This window comes from Typopeltis vanoorti, chromosome 19 (assembly GCF_054136105.1).
Source record: "Typopeltis vanoorti isolate ZY-2024b chromosome 19, IOZ_Tvanoo_1.0, whole genome shotgun sequence".
In the NCBI taxonomy this organism is placed as follows: domain Eukaryota; kingdom Metazoa; phylum Arthropoda; class Arachnida; order Uropygi; family Thelyphonidae; genus Typopeltis; species Typopeltis vanoorti.
Window position 1 is genome coordinate 31907763 of NC_143567.1, and position 19174 is coordinate 31926936.

Consider the following 19174-nt stretch of genomic DNA (forward strand, 5'->3'; position numbering starts at 1 on the left):
GGATTCAAATCTGCAACATGCTGGTTGAAGAGCTGACATTAGCCAACTGCTTAATATAATTATAGATTAATCACTGGGAACACAGCTGATGTTTTTCATATTTATACCTATCGTATTTACTGATTTTCATACCAAATTTAAAACAGCAGTTATTTAGTTCTGGTGGTCCTTAAAACTAATACAGAAGGATAGTGGTACTTTCCTTTAATGAATAATAATACAGTATGCAAGCTTGCTTTATACAAAATTTTCCAGTAAACCATCTTCCTGCATACCCATAATTTCCACTTATTTGTATAAGCTGTGCATCACCTTGTGCAGTATCCTAATTGCATCATGTAGAATTTTGAGCAGCTTCTCAGATGCCTTTTCTAGATCTTTAAAAACTGGTCCTATCTTTGACTATTTAAAGCTAATAACTTCTAGCTTGAACTTCAAATGAACTGGGATCTACTGCATATAACTGCAATATAGTTTGTGTCTATGACAGCAGGAAGAATAATCACACAGGAAGTTTTTGTGGCCAGTTTGTCTTTGAAAGGCATCAAGCTTTTGCAACTTTGTTACAAGTCAGGGTGAATAAATGTGTTATAACTAAAAACAAAACATTATACAAGAGGCCAATCCAAAATTATTTATTGTACATACATATTGTAGAGTACTATCAGCTGTTCATTATGTACATAATTCATATATAATAATCTTTATACAGTGGTAATAATTATGCTAGGCATGACATGTCAGATTATCATTACAAAGCAAGTTATTCATAATAATGTACAAATACTGTTACAAAAACAAAAAAATCAATAGTTCAAATGAGGCAATACCTCTTCCCTACCACATCCATGATCAAGTCCTAATAGTCACCATATAAGCTTAGATTACTATGCTCACACATTGTTAAATGCTAACAATATCTGAATTACTTTCTAAAATCTTCATTTTAAATTATTTCACTTTAGGGATAGGTTCAATCTCCAACACAACTACTTCCTACTCAAATATATATATATTGCACCTTAGCACTGCGATTGGACTAAGGATTTCCTCCCCCCCCCTCGGCTAACACCTTTTATTCCTGGATGGCTGAGTGGTTAGCACATTCACGGTCGCACTAATAGGATACAGGTTCAAATTGCATCGTGGGCATGAACGTTTTGTGATTGTCTTTAGGTGGGAGAAGAATTTCTATGCCTGGTGTGAGATACTCACAACCCACTTATTTGAGACCTGGAGCATCTTAAAAAATTTTCATGTCTCTTGAAAGAAAGAGATGTTTCTGGATTTCACATACATATAAAATAATAAAAACGGAAAAGTCAGCATAGACCTGTGTTTGCCTTCATAGCACTAAGCTGGCTGAAGAAAGGCAGTTTTAAGTTCAATTTGCCAAGCACAGGAACATTTTCTAACTTTTCTTTGACCACTTCCTGAGATTAGCTCTTATTAACAAACTTTCAAAAAGCCAAATATCCTTGCCCACTTCTTTTAGGAAATAAAACGCATTAGCAGATTTATAAAAATAGGAAAAATTTCAATCGACTCATGGTATTATAGGTTGTACAATAGGTTTACAAACTTAAAAATGAGTTGGAGTTAAAAAGGTAATATCTCATCCAGTCCCACAGTTTTAACATCAAGCTTAAATTTCTGAACACTCCACATTCTGTCCTCTGTTCCTCCTGCCCCATTGTATTTAACATTACTCCCAAAATCCCCAGCACAAAATACAATAAGAAAATACTCATTACTATCCACTATATCTTCTACCGATGCAATCAGTTCCATATTCACCTTTTTTGCAGTTGCATTATCTGGGATATTTTCCCCACCCACGAAAGGCCACAAATCTATGGGCATCAAAACTAGTGTAGGAAGGGTATGGAATTTATATTGGTCTTGACAGCAAACTTATTTCATGTGCCCTGTATACTATAGTTCATCATTTGCTATGTATGACCAAAGGACTGCCAGATAAGGGAAAGCATTTGCTCCCCTGAGAATTGGAGAGCTGTCCCCAGCAAGAGAGGAAATCATCACAGGGCCTCTCAGGCCATCATCTAGCCAAATAGAAAATTTAAAGATGGAAATGAGACGACTGAATATTGACATTCTTAGAGTTAGTGAGTTAATGATCTACTCAGATTCACCAAATGACATGGCAGATATTAAATACCTCGTAAATAAGAAATTAGGACATAAGATTAAAAACATTTGGGGATATAATGAAAGAATAATCCTTGTTAAGATTGAAGCAGAACCAAGAGACCTAGCCCTTATACAAGATACCACGATGGAAATGAAAGAAGCATATGAACAGATTGAAGAAGTACTGATGAGAGCTGCATTCCAATCTCCCATCAAGAGCAAGAAAACTTGCTCTTGATGGGAGATTGGAATGCAGCTATTGAAGAGATTATTGGCACATTTGGACTATGCCAACAGAATGGCAGAGGAGAAAGACTCAATGAATTCTGTAAGTCAAAACCTTAAGTTCAAAAGAAGAAGATACACATGGATTGCACCAGGCAACACAGATCAATATCAATTAAACTACATAATATATATATATATAATAATAAAAAAATCATAACCAGGTTACAACTGAAAAAATCATGTATAAAGAAACCATACAAAAAACGAAACAGAGCTAAAATAAAAAATGATATAAATGCCCACCAAGACTTCAAAGAAGAAACAGACATTAATAAATTCCCAGAAGCCACATGGGAATCTCTAATGAGAGAAATAAATAAAGGTGCAGAAAAACACTTTGGAAAAGAAGAAAAATGCAATATAAGCCATGGATCACAGGAGAGATATTAGAACTAACGATACAAAGAAACACACAAGAAAATTTTCAATACACAAGTAGTAACAGGTCACACTCCTCCTGGAAGGGATGTAAGAGTGGGGAATGAGGGGAATAGATTACCAGAGGTAGTTGTGTTATAATAGTGAATCAGTTTAAGGAGAGGTATGATAGGTATTATGTGAATGATGCCGCGCATGATGAGTATTGACTCCGCAGAGATATCCATGTATAATAATAATTAACTGAACAGCACATGTAGATACCTTCAGAGCCATGTAGCACACCACTCATCACTTGCCTTCTTGATTCAACTGTGACACATCAGAGAAGAATCCAGTCACCCTCTTATATTAAGGAGCAAGATATTGAATAATGATCATGTAAATGAAGTAGAATATAAATGAATGTTACATCCCTCATAACACAAGCCGCCTAGGACCATGTTTTTTCAGTTTTCCAGTTGCAAAATTCAAAAATATAATATATGCAATTGGAAAACAGAAAAAAGTAAGACAGCAGTTTTCACATGTACAAATGATTAACTAGCAATAAACATAATATGACAGAGGATATGAAAGAACTGCTAGATGAAATGAGTGCAGATTATTAAGCCTGTAATCAAAATACGATAGCACTGAATGAAGAAGGGAAGAAGAGTGGATAATATACACCATTATTAACTTCCTACGAAGAATTCTTTCCAAATTAATCTATAATCTGCCAGGACTCCAATATCATCATATCTTATATTTATTCATAATGCATCAATCCACCTAGATCTTGGTTTTCCTCTGAGGTCTTTTTCCTGCTATTCTGGCAAAAAAACACTTCTGAGCTTGGCTCTGCTCAAACATCCCCTGAATGTTGTCATGGTCCTTCTTAATATCCACAAAATTTTATTATGATTCTTACAACGATACCAATTCACAGCCGTAATCTTTCTCAGAACCACTCCAATCTTATATCAAGTGTTTTATTTCTTACCCAGCTCTCCGATCCATAAGTTCCAATTGGTTTGAAAAGTCTAGCATACAGATAGTATTTAGTGTTGTTGCCTAAACAGCTAAAGTGTTTTACTTGGTTCAATAGGTTTGCCATCCAGGATGCAGTTGTTTTCAATGTTCCTACCTATTTTTATAGGCGGTCTTTTTATTGTTGATTTCAAACTAAATTCGTCGTTTAAACTAAAGTAGTCATTTAGTTAGTGAATCCTGCAGACAGATTTAGGGTATAACATCTGCATAAAACATTTTGAATAGCTTTTCTTTTGGCACCTTGTTATATGCCTTTTTCAGATCAACAAAACTTATGAAGTTATATTACCATGATTTCTCAACTGTCATAAAGTGGAAATCTAATACAGACAACTTCCACTTGGTCTGAGTGGCATGTTCTCCTCTAAGTTTCCCTTCCATAATAATTCTTAACATCTTACCAAGAATACTCAGTAGGTAAATCTCTCTGTAATTCTCAAATTGTCTTATTTCCCTCTTTATAGATTATGCACTATAAGAGCTATACTCCAGTCATCTGGAATGCCATCTACTTCAGCTACCTTTTCAGATTTTTGATGGCTTTTCTTCCACCTCAAGTATCGATAATTGCTCATTACTCCAGATTTCTCTCGGAAAGTTCACCTCCATGCAGTTGTTGCTTGTTTCACTTAACAATTTTTCAAAGTAATTACTCGAGACATCTAGAATATCTTCAGCTTTTTGCATCACCTTTATATAGTGCATTTGGTTAATGGTGGCCAGCTTTGTCAGGCTACAAATTACCCCCCCCCTCCACTTCTCAAAGGTGGCAATTAATCCTGGACACCACAGGACTCCATTCTTTCACCTAATCTCTTTGTATTTCAAGGATATTCTTCAGCTGACTGGAAACCTACAGTTTGCTGATAAGAGTACATTGTACTCCATATCCTCTTTGTAAATGCACCACCCAAATCATTAAAATTTTAGAATATCTACTTCTACCATCTTACATTCATCAAATTCCTGACATGTACCCTCAAGGGGTGTACAGGATATGATAGTCCTACATGAAAAATTTACATAATTACTAACTTCCTATCTACAATTTTCCTCCAAATCAGTCTGTTACTTGTCAAAACTTCAACATTGTCAGATCTTATATTTCTATCGTCCAAGGCACTTTGTACCGTATCAATCCACCAATATCTTGGTCTTCCTCTGGGTCGTATTCCTCCCAACCTGGCAGAGAACACTTGTTTTGCTAATCTTTCCTCGCCCATTCTGTTTAAGTGACCATACCACCTAAGATTAGCTCTGCTAATGCATTCCTAGATGCTTTCCCAATATCCTCGTTTTTAATATGATATTGCCATCGATGCCATCTGTTCACGACTCTAATCTTTCTCAGGACTCTCATATCTGCAGTCTCTAGTCTTTGGTCAAGTGTTTTACTTCTTACCCAGCTCTCAGATCCATAAGTGAAAACTGGTTTGAACACTGTCTTGTATACAGGTAATTTACTGTTTGGACTAATTTCTCTCTTATTCCATATGAATTTATTCAATTGACTTCCTACCATACCAGCTTTCTTGATTCTGTTGTCTATTTCCATATTTAATTACCATCCTCACTAATCTTACATTCTGATTCCCTAAATCACTTTTTGAAGCTTTAGCCATGTTACCTATAATGCTTGCAAAACTCAATCATGTCATGTTCCTCAATAATCAACTTTCCTTTCTAGTCTTATGAGAAGGCATGTTTTCTGATAATAAAAAAATAAATAAATAAAATAAAAAACCCAAGCTACAATTAAAATTTGAAACATGTTGTGGGTGGTAGTAGCATTAGTAGAAGCAGCAGCTAACGAAGTCACGGAAAATTTAAGTTCCAAGTTATTCACCTTGAAGTGTTCAATTTCAACAAAACTAGTTGCTTCTGAAAACCAAAAGAACATACCTAATGAAAGATGAATAGAAGCTGCTAACACATATCAAAAGATTGTCAAAATTATGTTGTGACCAGATGAAGCACTGATTATGCCATCTTTGAAAGAAGGCAAAGAATTTATCTGCACAATTAGGCTTCCAAAATTTTTATGGTCACAGAGCAAAAACATTAGGAAAGCAGAAAAGTCTTTTGGCTGTCTTGCTCCAAAAATAAGTAGTGCAAACTGACAGAAGAACGTTAATTGTGTGATTTTGTTTTTTAAGCTATATGTAATTCGAGTTGTGAACATTTGGAGAATTTAACTGAAAAAAAAAAAAAAAATTATTCACTTACTGTGAAATTCCCTTGCCACTTTTTTTTTGGTTCCAATTAATAATGGCAGATAGACACTATATATCTGAGAATATTACAATACAGCTTTGTTCTTTTACCATATCATTTTTACTCATCAACTTAAAATGTCTGTTGAACTTGCTTGTACAAATTTTATTTATAACACAGAATTAGTTTTTATGTTATGATGATGTGACAACAGAGCCATCCTTTCAGGTTAAGGTTTCTCAATGGTGGTATTTTGCCAATAAAATAACTTTATTCAGTATGTGTGTGTACAAGCACACATACTCCATGAATGTACCAGACCCACACAATTTTTTTTTGGTCATTTCCATTAAAATGTGTTCAAACATTATTCAATGAAAGTAATATTGAAAATATTAACTGATTTAATTGTCTGAAGTAATTTATAACATAACACACTTAATACAATGCATAATGAATGTAATTATCGATCCAAGGTGTAGTATATAGCTCTGCTATAATAAAATGGAATGATTTCACAACATCCGGGCAAAATCTCTCTACTCTTCATGTGCACTTTTATAATACAAAGATATGGCCCCATTCATACTAGGATGCCAGTGTTTTCCAGTAGTGATATTAGTGGCCTTTTAACTGAATATATGGAGCACAAAATAGGCTATAAAAATAATTAAAAAAAGTGTTTAACAGCAGATAAAAGTGAGCAATAAAATTATCTTGAGCAAAATATTATACACATGGGAATGGATGGTAGTGTTCCCTAATATACAGGGTGTCCACATTGGACCTACCTAGTTTCAATGTGTTACTACTACTTAATTATATGGACAATGGTGTCAAAAATTGTATAAATGGGAAGGAACACTCACCAAGTTTTTGTAAAAAATAAATTAATTAAAAAAAAATTCTGGATGAAACTTTAAAACAACCCAAACCTTACATATTTCCACATTTCAATTTTTTACCGTTCCTTGAAACTAAGGAGGTCCAATGTGGATGGACACCCTGCATATCTGATACCCAAGCTGAGTATGCTCAGATTAACATGCTCTATGCTCTTTCTGTTAAGATACATTGATCCATGCTTAACAGACATGAGCACAGAAATAGCAAGTTAATCCTTCTAATGTCATAGCCAATGTGAAAAAATTCAGGAATAGTTTTGAATAAATAAAATCAGTTCTATAAAACTTAAGATTAACAAAATCTAATACTTTTTTTATAGCTTCTTGAATCAATAATGACAAGAAAATTAAATAAACTGGTAGATATTAAATATTAAGTTACATTCTGATTTTATTCAATAGCATAAACATCTTTCACAAAAGTGTCAACACATAAAATCTTTCGCTCAAATCAACCCACTAAAAATGAATAGTATCCAAGTATTATATATAAATGCTATATAACTGCAATATGAAAAAACATAACAATGATTCAAACTAAGGATAGAAAAGTCACATTAACCACATACCATAAAAAAATCCGATGAAAACCATGAAAGACTATACATTTAATATCACGGATTTCTGGATTTTTTAGTGCTATGGGAGACCAAATGATGCTTTCAAGGCCCTTGGAATAAGCAGGATGATAGTACATTCACTACATTGCAGTACCATTTTACCACAGTGTCTTTACTGTATATTTTTAAAAATTCTAGATTATTGTTAGCAAAATGAATTTTCCTGCATTTTTAATATTCTTTATTTTCTAGAGTTTTTGACACTAAAAAATAGAGAATAACTAGAATGCAACTAAAATGTAACTATAAAATAATCATAATAATCATCAGGTTTCCAGTGGTGAGAGAATCTTTACATTTTCAATTTCAGTTGGAGGTGCAATGCCATCATTGTAACAATTAGGATTTTTTGCATCAATTTTCTGATATGCACAGCATACTATGAAGTACAGTATGGCACAAGAAAAAAGTACTACATTGATATATGTTATGGAGTAAACAAGCGTCGAAGTTCAGTATTTTTTTATTTAATTACTTTTTTGTGCCATACTGAACCACACATTTTATATTTTTACTTCTGTCAACAATTTCCCTCAATATTAGTCTATTACTGGTCAGCATCCAATGTCAAATCTTATATATTTCTTTGTTCTAAGGCACTTCTGACTGCATCAATTCACATAGATCCCAATTTTATTCTCTGTTTTCCTGCCATCTTTGCACCAAATCACTGTTTTGCTAACCTTTCCTCTCTGACTCTGTAACTGACCACACCATCTTAAAAGAATAGCTCTGCTTATACATTCTAGAATTTTAACAAAGTTAGTTTGATGTACCTGATTCTGGTATCAGGGTGATTGCAGCTTTCCTTCACAATGTGATCTACAGATCATGCAAATAGAGAGAGAAAATTCACTTACAAGCCACATACCTTCCTGTACTTCAATTTTAAGTGTTAACTGTAGCAGTCTGAACTGCTTTTCTCTTGGCATGTTGTCATATGCCTTTTCCAATCTACAAAACAAATGCAGATCCTTGTTATCTTCCCAGGATCATCAATTATTTGTCTTAAAGTGAAAAGATGGTCTTTTTCCTAGTTTCTCTTCCACAATTCTTCTTAGCACCTTCTCAAATATGTTCATATGCATCTTACCAGGACTACTCAGCAGACAAATACCACCTTCTTGTTTTTTTTTTAGTACTGTAAATATTCCAGTACTCAGAATACAGAGTTATTAACACTTTGTCTACAATGAAAGTGTTTAAAATTGTTTTTCTATGACACCTATAGTTAAAGATTAATTTAATCATGGACAGTCCTATCCAAAACCTTGGACAAAAATAATATTTAGAACCATCCTCAAGTGCATATGCATTTTTAACATAAGGGATAATCCAAAAACTATTTTCAGATAATCTGATTATCTCTGCAATATATTGAACTGTATATCAATATGTTGAATATCTATTGAAACAGATAATGAAAAGAGCATCTAGTTGAAAACAAAGATTTAAGTACAACGTCCATCATTCAGGAGGTAGTCTCCTAGAGATATTAATGATTACTGTTCAGACAGTGATGAGAATCTAATGAAAAGTTGCCACAAGAACTATCAAAACGCCAAATGTCATTTCAAGGGGCAATCATCAGGTCACAGGCTTTTTTTTTTTTTTTTTTTTAAATATCAGTCACACATGAAGGCTGCAAGCAAAGACCTCTTCACACATAAGCAGCCATGTGCAGAACAATGGTAGATGACACTGTATCACACAATAAAATATGGGAAAGTATGAATAATGTATACAAATGTAAAAATAATTGTTTTTTTCATGATATGCACACAAAAAGTTAGGCAAAAAAATACCCCATTATTTTAAATCTTCCAGAATTGCAAAGCATCTCTCTCTCTCTCTCTTTCCCTCTCACACAGTAGACTAACATGAGCTAAGATATAAACAACTTACTTAAAATACAAAAATTAGTTTTATTTATAAGCTTCTGAAATTTTAAAATAGCAAAGTATTCAAATCTCACCACACTCTTTAAATATAGATGTAAATATTGATATGTAAGCAGCCAACAATGGTAAAATTGTTTAACATTTGTTGGATTTTTCAACTAGATTTCCTAATCATTGTCAGTACACCTTTCTTTACCTCCTAAGCCATCTATCTGGTACAGATATAATAATGATGTTTTTTTGTTATATAGAACTCTTCCTTGTCTAAACTTCATGAATTTCTTGAGAAAATTAATTCAATAAACCCAAGAATTAAATTTACAACTGAAGATTTTGCATCAACCTAATGGCAGTCTACAGTTCTCAATATACAGGATATCAACTCATACTGATAAATATATTACTACAGCTTCACATCAGAAATATGGTGTGATTAAAGCTTTATGTGTACATATGCTATGTTGTACTGATTCTCTTTCAAGTAAGAGTATTTTTCATCCCAGCTAATTTATCTCTCATGGTTATAATACAAAAATAATCAATAAAATTATGATTTTCATCCTAATCCTCCTCAAGAGAAGCTTTTATAACTGCATTTTCATATGTTCAAATGACTGTCAGAGAAAATTATGACACTTCTTTGCCACATTGATCTACAAGTATCATTCTGTCCAACTCAAAAACTAAATTCTTTCCTAACCTTCCCAAAAGACAATATCCTTCTTTCTCTTATCCTGGTGTTTACAGGATCCCTTGGTAATGCACCCTTTGTTATTATGGGCAGATGGATGATTCAGCTAAGATTTGTCCAGAAACACATCAAGAGTATATTTTACTTCAATAGTCAGTCTGCAGACAGACATGCCTTATCCACTATGTATAAAATTCACTGGAAAAAACTGAAGCCCTACACAGAAGTTATTTTCTTCTTGAAAGAGCTTGTATGAGAGCACCTGTAACTTGATCACTAACTTTCTTTTAATTTTTAATTTTAGCATTGTAAAAATAACAGGAATTGTGGAAAATGTGAAATTTACGTTGATGTTTAATGCTTAATATCCAAGTTTTGTCATTTTATTGGTATAATCAGGTCAAAAGAAAAAAAAAAAAAAAAATCAGAAGAGAAATATTTTGACCATGTTGCTGTGTTCAGTCTTGTTTTCTCCATGACTACAACAAAGATGCCAACTTTCTCTATCCTGAACCAAACTCCATTTTTCTCCTAACTAATATCTGACTTTTTTGAAATTGCATTTGGTGATCATGATGATGCACTCATCATCAAATTCCTGACAGGTACCCTCAAGGGATGTACAGGATATGATAGTATTACATGAAACTTACATCATTATTCACTTCCTATCTACAATTTTCATCCAAAACAATCTATTACCTGTCAAGACTCAAAAATTATTAGATCTTATATTTCTATCTTCTAAGGCACTTTTTACTGTATCTTGGTCTCAATCTGAATCTTTTTTCCTGCTAGCCTGGCAGAAAACACTCTTTGCTAATCTTTCCTCTTCCATTCTGTTTAAGTGACCATACCACCTGAGATTGGCTCTGCTAACACATTCCTGGATGCTAATAATGTCAAGTTCTTTCCTACTATCCTCATTTTTAATATGATATTGCCATTGATACCATCTGTTCATGTCCCTAATCTTTCTCGGGACTCATATCTGCAGTCTCTAGTCTTTGGTTGGTCAATTGTTTTATTTCTAACCCAGCTCTCAGATCCATCAGTTAAAATTATGTATACTAGTTTAGTGTTTTGACTAATTTCTCTCTTATTCCATATAAATGTGTTCACTTGACTTCCTACCATACCAGCTTCGTTGATTCTGTCTATTTCCATATTTAATTTACCATCTGCATTAAAAATTGTGCCTAAGTAGCTGAAATGTTTTACTTGTTCTATATGTTTTCCATTCACGATGCAGTTGATATTATCAATGCTTCTGCCTATGTTCATTGTCTTGCTATTGCTGACTTTCATACAATATCATTACAACAGTTATTCAATTTAGTCAGGAAATCTTACAAGCGGATTTATTTGGAAGCATCACATGATCTGCATAAAGCAAAGAGCTGAGATTAACACCTCCAATTTTGATATCAGGTTTAACACCACTTTCCTTCATAATGTGATCCATGTAGATAATGAATAACAGAGGGGAGAATGTATATCCTTGTCTGAAACCAGATTTAACATTAAACCATCTTCCTGCACTTCAATTCCAACTGTTGACTTACAACTTAAAAAAAAAACCAAAAAAAAAACCCAAGTATTGCTTGATATAATGTCCCATTGACACCATACAATTGTAGTGTTTTTGAATAGCTTTTCTATTGGAACCTTGTCATATACCTTTTCCAGATCTATAGAAACTTAAATACAGATTTTTGTTATATTCCCATGATTTCTCAACTATTTGTCGTAAAGTGAAAGTATGATTCTGCCAGTCTCTATTTGGTCTGAATCCAGCTTGTTCTTCATCAAGCTTCTTCCACAATCAGTTTCTCTACTGAGTGTTCCTGGTAAGATTTATGCAAGTATAACCAGGAACACTCAGTAGAGAAATACCTCCGTAATTCTCGCAATCAGTTTTATTTCCAATTTTTATATATGGGTGCTATGAGAGCTCTACTCCAATCATTTGGAATTCGTCCCTCTGTCCAGGCCTTCTGAACTATGCAGCGCAGCCACTATAAAACTTTTACACCTCTATACATGTGCATTTCTGGTGGAATTATCATCTACTCCCACTGGCTTTCCACATTTCAGGCTTTTGATGTTTTTTTCTAATTCAAGTATGGACATGTATTCCTGATTGCATGTCTGTTCAGTGTTTACCACACATCACTGCTTCTATCATTTAGCAATTTTTCAAAGTAATTATTCCATACCCCAAGGATATCTTTTGTCCAGTTTTCATGTCACCTTTATCATCTCTAATTCCTTTTACAGCACCGTTTCCTCCATTTCTGAGCGCTTCTTCAACAACCTCCAGAATATTTTGCCACCTTCTTGATATTTATTTTCTATGTTCTTACCAAAGTCTTCCCATGACTTTTGTTTAGCTAGTTTTACAATGTTTAGCTGTCTTACATTTGTCATTGTATTCTCTAAGCGCATAAGTCGAATTATTTGCCAGGAACTTTTACTATGCTTTCTTCTTTTCCTTCAGTGCCCCTTTAACTTCCTGTATTCACCATGGAGTTCTGATTTTTCTATCCTTGCAGACAACACCACATGCCTCTCTGGCTGAATCAATCAATGTTTTCTTCAGAGTTTGCCACTGAAGCTCCTAGATTTGGTTCCTGTTCTCAAACTCTCATTTTTTCTTGAATAATTTTTGTGTATTTTAGTGTACAGTTCACACCTGAGAGATGCTCAACTCTTATTCGATTTAAGACTTTCTTACATGTTCTTTTCAATATGAAATTCAATTTTATCCTGCTCAAGACTAAATGATGTTCACTTCCAATTTAAAATCCTCTGTACACTCTAGTGTCCTGCATCAGGGAGAAAACATCACTATCAACAGAACAGACTTTTTTTCATTTCTTGGCTCTTCTCTCCATGTGAATTTTTGCACATTTTTATGTTGAAACATTGTATTAGTAAAAACCAGTCCATGTCTTGAAGAAATCCAAGATGTATTTGCCTACACTCTATAGTGCAAATTATTTCATTCAACATTCCTATCAGATTATTGATATCAGCAAAACAGAAATATTTTAAGATTCTATCCATCTATATTTAGATCTCCATCCAGTGTTTTCGAGAGCATTTTCTAGAATTTTATTAAAAAGAATGAACTGGCTTTTGCTGTCTCTATATTAGGATTTGATCTTTTAGTACTGGGAAAACTGCATTGTGTTGTAATGTGTCAAATGCTTTTTAGAAACTGATTTATTTTTGTTTCATATGATGATTCAACAGCCAAAAGTCCCTCTTACAGGGAGGTATACAGCACGATCTCAATCCCCTCTATTTTTATCCGTGCTCGGAACTGGCATAGCTGATGAATCAGACCTATGGCTGGAGAAAACGAGTTAAGTAATCCTAACTGTAATCCGTGTGTTTTCACAAGGTGGTTTGCCTGCTCTGCAGAACGAAAAACATGAGGTGCTGGGTGAAAAAACTCCCTTACCACCATGAGACTGGCTAAGTCACATTTCGTCGAAAGAGACCAGATAAAGGTTCCTCATGTCACGGATGGGAATCTAACCCAGTCTTTCCAACCAAAGGGCTTCGAATATACCAACTGAGCTACAGAGGCTCTTTAGAAATTGATAAACAAAGTGAAAGAAATTCTTTGCATTTTTTCAGTTAGTTCTTTTATTGTATATGATCTGCTGTGAACAATGCTTTCTTAAATCCTGCTTGTTCTTTGCTATTTTCATGGTTTTTGATGTTATTTAGTATAGTTCTTGCAAATATTTTAGAGTGGGGTGGGGATAGGAAACATATTGGTCTATAGTTGTCAATATATTCTTTTCTCTCTCCCTCTTTTTTTAAATGGATGAGGATCACTTTAGATAATTTCCATTCCTTAGTATTCTACCTTCATTTAGGTAGCAAGTGAGCTCTCCTTGTAAGAGCTTTATAAAAAAAAAAATATTTCCTGCTGACAGATTAAATTAGAATAGAAGATGTCATGCTCTATCTTCATCTGACTGTTCTATGACTTCTGGCAGTATTTTTGATATTTCTTTATACTCAGTTAACTTTATTGGAGTGGTGTTTTGTGTAGATGAGTAGAGCTTACTGTAGTAATTTTGGGCAATTTTCCCCTGATTTGCTCTGTTTGTCTAGGAGAGCTGGTTTTGTTTCATCCCTAATTTCATTTTTCTACCCCCCTTTCCCTCACTGCTTCTTGCAGTTTATTCTAAATTTGGTGTAATCTTTATTCACAGTAACTTGTACTCATTATATATTCTTGATGATCATCTTCATATAGCAGTTCAAGGGTTTTAACTGAGATGCCCTCTCTCTCCAGAATTCTTTTCCATCACAAAGTTTTCTTCCTTAAACAATGCTTTGTTGTTCAAATTTTGGTAGCTACTTCTTCCAGGTCCCAATCAATCTGCTTTACTAATTTGTAAAACTATCCCTGTCAATACATTGGTTGTTTATGGTTTGAGTTGCTCATTATTATTTCCTCCTGTCTTATGTGAAGAATGGCTCTAAATGGTCTGCGATCCAAGTAAATGCCAGCCACAGTACACTTTTTTCAACTGCTCCAATATATTTTTTCAATTATTTTGCAATCTGTTATAATGTAGTCAATTTCATTTGAAGACCAAAGTTGAAGGTCAAAGATTTCTGTGGTTGCCTACTAACCTCCTCGAGATTCTTTGCACCCCCCCCACACACACACACTCTAAAAGAACTGCCACTTTGGATTGCTACAAGAGCTGCCCAGGACCTGCACTCAACGCTTCTGAGAAGTCACCATCTGTCAATCACATTTCTGATAAGATATGAAATGTGGAGATGTTGACCAAAAATTGGTTCATCTGCTGCCATATGCTAATATGCATCTAGCTAGCCAGGACCTCTTTCAGCACAGCACTAGAATATCACTCTTAACCAGCCCCCCCCCCCCCCCCCCCCCCCCAATACTCATTTACTTACCAACCCAACTTCCTACTGTTAAATTGTGAATGAAGATATTTGAGAAATATAATACTTCATTCAACATTTAACATAATCTGCCATAACTTAAGCAATATCATTTGATGTTAATCTTTTACTCGTAAATTATTATTCATATAATTACTTTGAGTTTGTTTATTATTGTTTGATTATTTAATCTAGAATTAGTATTGAAATGTATTAGTATTGAAAGGACTCTGTATTAAAATGTCATTCAATTTATTTTATTTATTCCTGTATTAATATTGTAAGAAGCTGTGCATATATATTATAAGAATTTGTATTTATCATATTTAAATGTATTTTATATGAATTACGGATTATTTCTTTATTTGTTATTTCTAAAAGAGAATGTAAATATGTGGAATTCTGCTGATATGATTTTATGTAATTCTTCTGATTGAATTTGATTGGTTAGTAAAGGAGAAACGGAGTTGCTTTTAGTTAGCGCATACTTAGAACGTGAACGGCTATGATATGGAGAGAGAGGCCTGTAGATCTAAGCTGAACTGGCTAGAACCGGATTTTGGCGGGAAGAATAAATGCAGTTAATTGGAAAACGAAAGTAAAGAGGAGGAGAAAGCTTAGGGACAGCGAAGTGACTGGTCATGTGTAACGAAAAGCGGGTGGAGATATGCGGAAAAATCGACAAGGAAAGGACCGGGAATAAATAGGTATTAAAGACTACCTCTTTGGAATTCTGATATTACGATAGATTCCTAATGATTAGAGGGAAGAAAGCTGCAGAGCTGAAGTCAATACATAGTGGAAGATAAGGAATTAGTACATGACGTAAATCTAATGTGTCAAGAGTTATGTAGCTCTGTGTTTAATATTTCAGTTAACACAGTGAAGATTTCTTTGAATTGTGTTTCCTCACGATAATTAGTTAACAGGAATTTTAAAATGTGCCTAAGTGAATTCAATGCGCAGAAGTTGTAACCTGGTAAGACTTATCCTTTTTACATCCAGTGTGAAGCAAATGAAAGTTAATTCCGCCTAATATATCTATACCCTAGCTGAGGTGTTTAACTTTAAATAGTCGAAGGAATGAAGCACTAAAGTATTTCTCCCTTAAATTGATAACTGCCTTGTAATTCAATTAAGTGTTTATAGACTAGAAGTGAATTAGAGAACCGCAACTATAAAAATATTTATTGGAATTCTGGAACTTTGAATTGTGAGAACTATTTTCTATTAATTGGCAGAATATAGAGAACTGAGAGTTGAAAGATTGATACCTAATGCATTGTATCTATTCTAAGCACTAGAACTAAATCGATGTGTAGATGTTATGATTAGTCTCATAGAATAGAGACTAGTTGTGAGAGAAGTACTTATGTCTTGAATAATAAGTTCTAAGATTTGTAACCTTAATCTTAAGACCTAACTGAATAGCTACCTGTATCTCAGAGATATTTTGGATTTGTTCAACTGCATTATCTTGTTTAGAAAGTTACACTAGATGTACATGTTATATAACCCTGCATTAAATGTTTTGTTTTATTGATTTCCTTTCATTGCACCGTTCATAAAAATTTATCGGACCTAGCAGAAGCTTTAGATGATAATATTAACCTCGGCCTGTAGAAAACTGAGATTGTAAACGTTAGTTGATGATTGATTCCTCTATATTATATAGACTAATCTGAATATAAGGTGGCGCAGGATAATATAAATTTCTTTATATTCGGATCAGTATTAATCAACATCTAACAAATAAAAAACAGAATTTAAAGAAGTAAGGATAAGTTCAACTAACCATCATAAATGGATCAGACTGCAAGATAGGACGACACAACACTACTGAGGTCTGAGCCAACCTTTCATTAGCTTAATCAGTTAACAGGGTTAACTGATTCAGCTTGTAAGAATCTATAAGATTACTGAAATTGCTAATCTGCTTACTAGAAGATACTAAACCATAACTTACTCTAACTGAAAACTGGGGAGAGTTACTACCCCCCCCCCCCACCAAACAGTATGGCATAATACTATTATTTTTTATGCACTTTTTAGAATATTGCAATTACTAAGTTGATCATTAAAGCACACATTACCTCTTCAGATGGCAATGCTACAAACTTCTCGTTGAAGCGCGCTGGAATTAATTTTTTTCACCTCAGATACCTGTAAGAAAAAAGGCAGTTACTTCCATGTCTTTTAGAATGCAATCTTTACCCAAGAACAATGATTGGATGTAAATATTACAGTCATGTGACCCATTTGATACTTGCACATTACCTTCAAACAGCATCTTTTGCCTATGCTGAACATTTCCATCCTCCCACCTTTACAAAGAAATCAAAATTACAAACAATTGCTATCATTAAGTTCATATCTTTCAGCCATTTCCAAGTAACTAAATAAATTATTTCTTCCAGCCTGCTTAATTAAAAAAGAAAAACCATCTAGAAATTCCATGGTGAATATATGCATGGAATGTTAAAGTAAACAAGTATGAATTTAGGTAAATTTATGGAGTTCATACATGGCTTTCTTAGGCAAACTTTATAACCCAAAATGCCAAGTCAAATTAACAGATGATTTGCAATATTGCTGTTGCCTACTTAGGAAGACATAAATCTCCTAGCAGAAGGATGATTGTAACAAATATTTTGAAGCATGGTTCTATGTGGAGTTTTTAAAACATCTAAATGCTAGAGCGAACCTATGGCACCCTTGAGAATTTTGCTGGCGCATCAACAATTTATAGGTGATATCCTTTTATATGCTTATAAATTATCCAACTTTTTTTTAAAAATTGTTACAATACGTACAAGTTAAAATTTTTTTTACACGAAAGAGCAGCTATGAAGATGTGCATATGATTGGTACAGTATTAAAAAAAAAGATCATGCGACCCAAAGACAAAGGCAAGTGACAATTGTGGAGTTGAAATGCTAATTCTCTTCAACTGAATTCCATAACATCTGAAACTATCATAACATTCACTATATATTTCTTAGTTTTAACACATTCATGATAGGGTTTCATTTATCGTTCCAACAGAACTTCTCATTACCAGTGGGCTCACTCAAACAAAGTTTCACCCCATGGTTGAAACTTTTGAGTTGAGCCCATCAGTCATGTAATTGAAAAATCGAACAATAGCTTTTAGTTAGATACCATGTTTCCAGTGCGACATATGGTTTTGCTCGAGTCTATACAGCATAGTTTCTGTGAGAGGAGACATGTGATTCATTAGTTAGCACCGTTTTTATTCCAGCTGTCTGTAATTGCACTAATTGTTGAGAAATATATTACACAGACTGCAAAAGGCTCTGTACCTTATTCAGGGATAAGGTTTATTCAGTTTTTCTTGCACCTGCAGTAAAATGGCTGTTGGGGGAGGCCGTGTTGTTAACTGCAGGGAGCAAGTTACTATAGCCTCGATGTGAACATGTTTAAACATTTTTCGTGTGCAAAACTTTTTAATGTCTTTTTTCATAAAATAAAACAGGGGTGCAAGTTATATTCGAGTAAATACGGTAAGCATTTTGCCGACAAGTTGACACCTTTTGCTGCTTCCCCTGCTCAGCTGACTTCTATGGTGAGTTACAATGCATAAATATTTTTCTCACTAACATTTTTTTTTTTTTCAAACCATCATTAAGATCAATTTAATAATACAATAATCAATTTTACACTGAATATTATAAATAAATTAAGTTAGATTAATTTTCTACTATTTCCCCCCCCATATTAAAAACTGCCCAACACACCAACAACTTAGTTGGTAAATTTTTGGCATGTGCACATAAAAAGGTTCACCACCACTGGTCTAAATCATAAATCAGACTCTAAAATGATAAGGTGGTGGGTGTGCAGAACAAAGGAATGGAAAAAAAAAAACAATTCAAACTTTTTTTTTTTTTTTTTTTTTACATTAAACACAATACCAGTTCTTTCCTTTAATATTCTCACAGATTGCTTTACTGATCTGAAGTTAGATCTATGATTTGAGAAATTTTAAAAACTCCACCAGAAAACTTAAGCACAGAAATTTTATTT

The 19174-nt window shown here is 33.7% G+C and overlaps 1 protein-coding gene across 3 annotated transcripts in view; it reads right to left on the reverse strand.

Moving 5' to 3' along the window:
• Positions 1 to 619: 619 nt before the first annotated feature.
• The window catches only part of LOC150095974 (splicing factor, proline- and glutamine-rich-like), a 226590-nt gene continuing 208035 nt past the window's right edge, over positions 620 to 19174 (reverse strand). For 2 of the 3 annotated variants that reach the window (XR_016549959.1, XR_016549960.1), the window contains exons 9-10: positions 17221 to 17290; positions 620 to 6724 (exon numbers count right to left, since the gene is read on the reverse strand). The gene's annotated coding sequence lies outside the window, so the exon portion shown is untranslated. The remainder of the gene's footprint in view (positions 6725 to 17220; positions 17291 to 19174) is intronic. The other variant, XM_090409421.1, reaches the window with a different exon arrangement.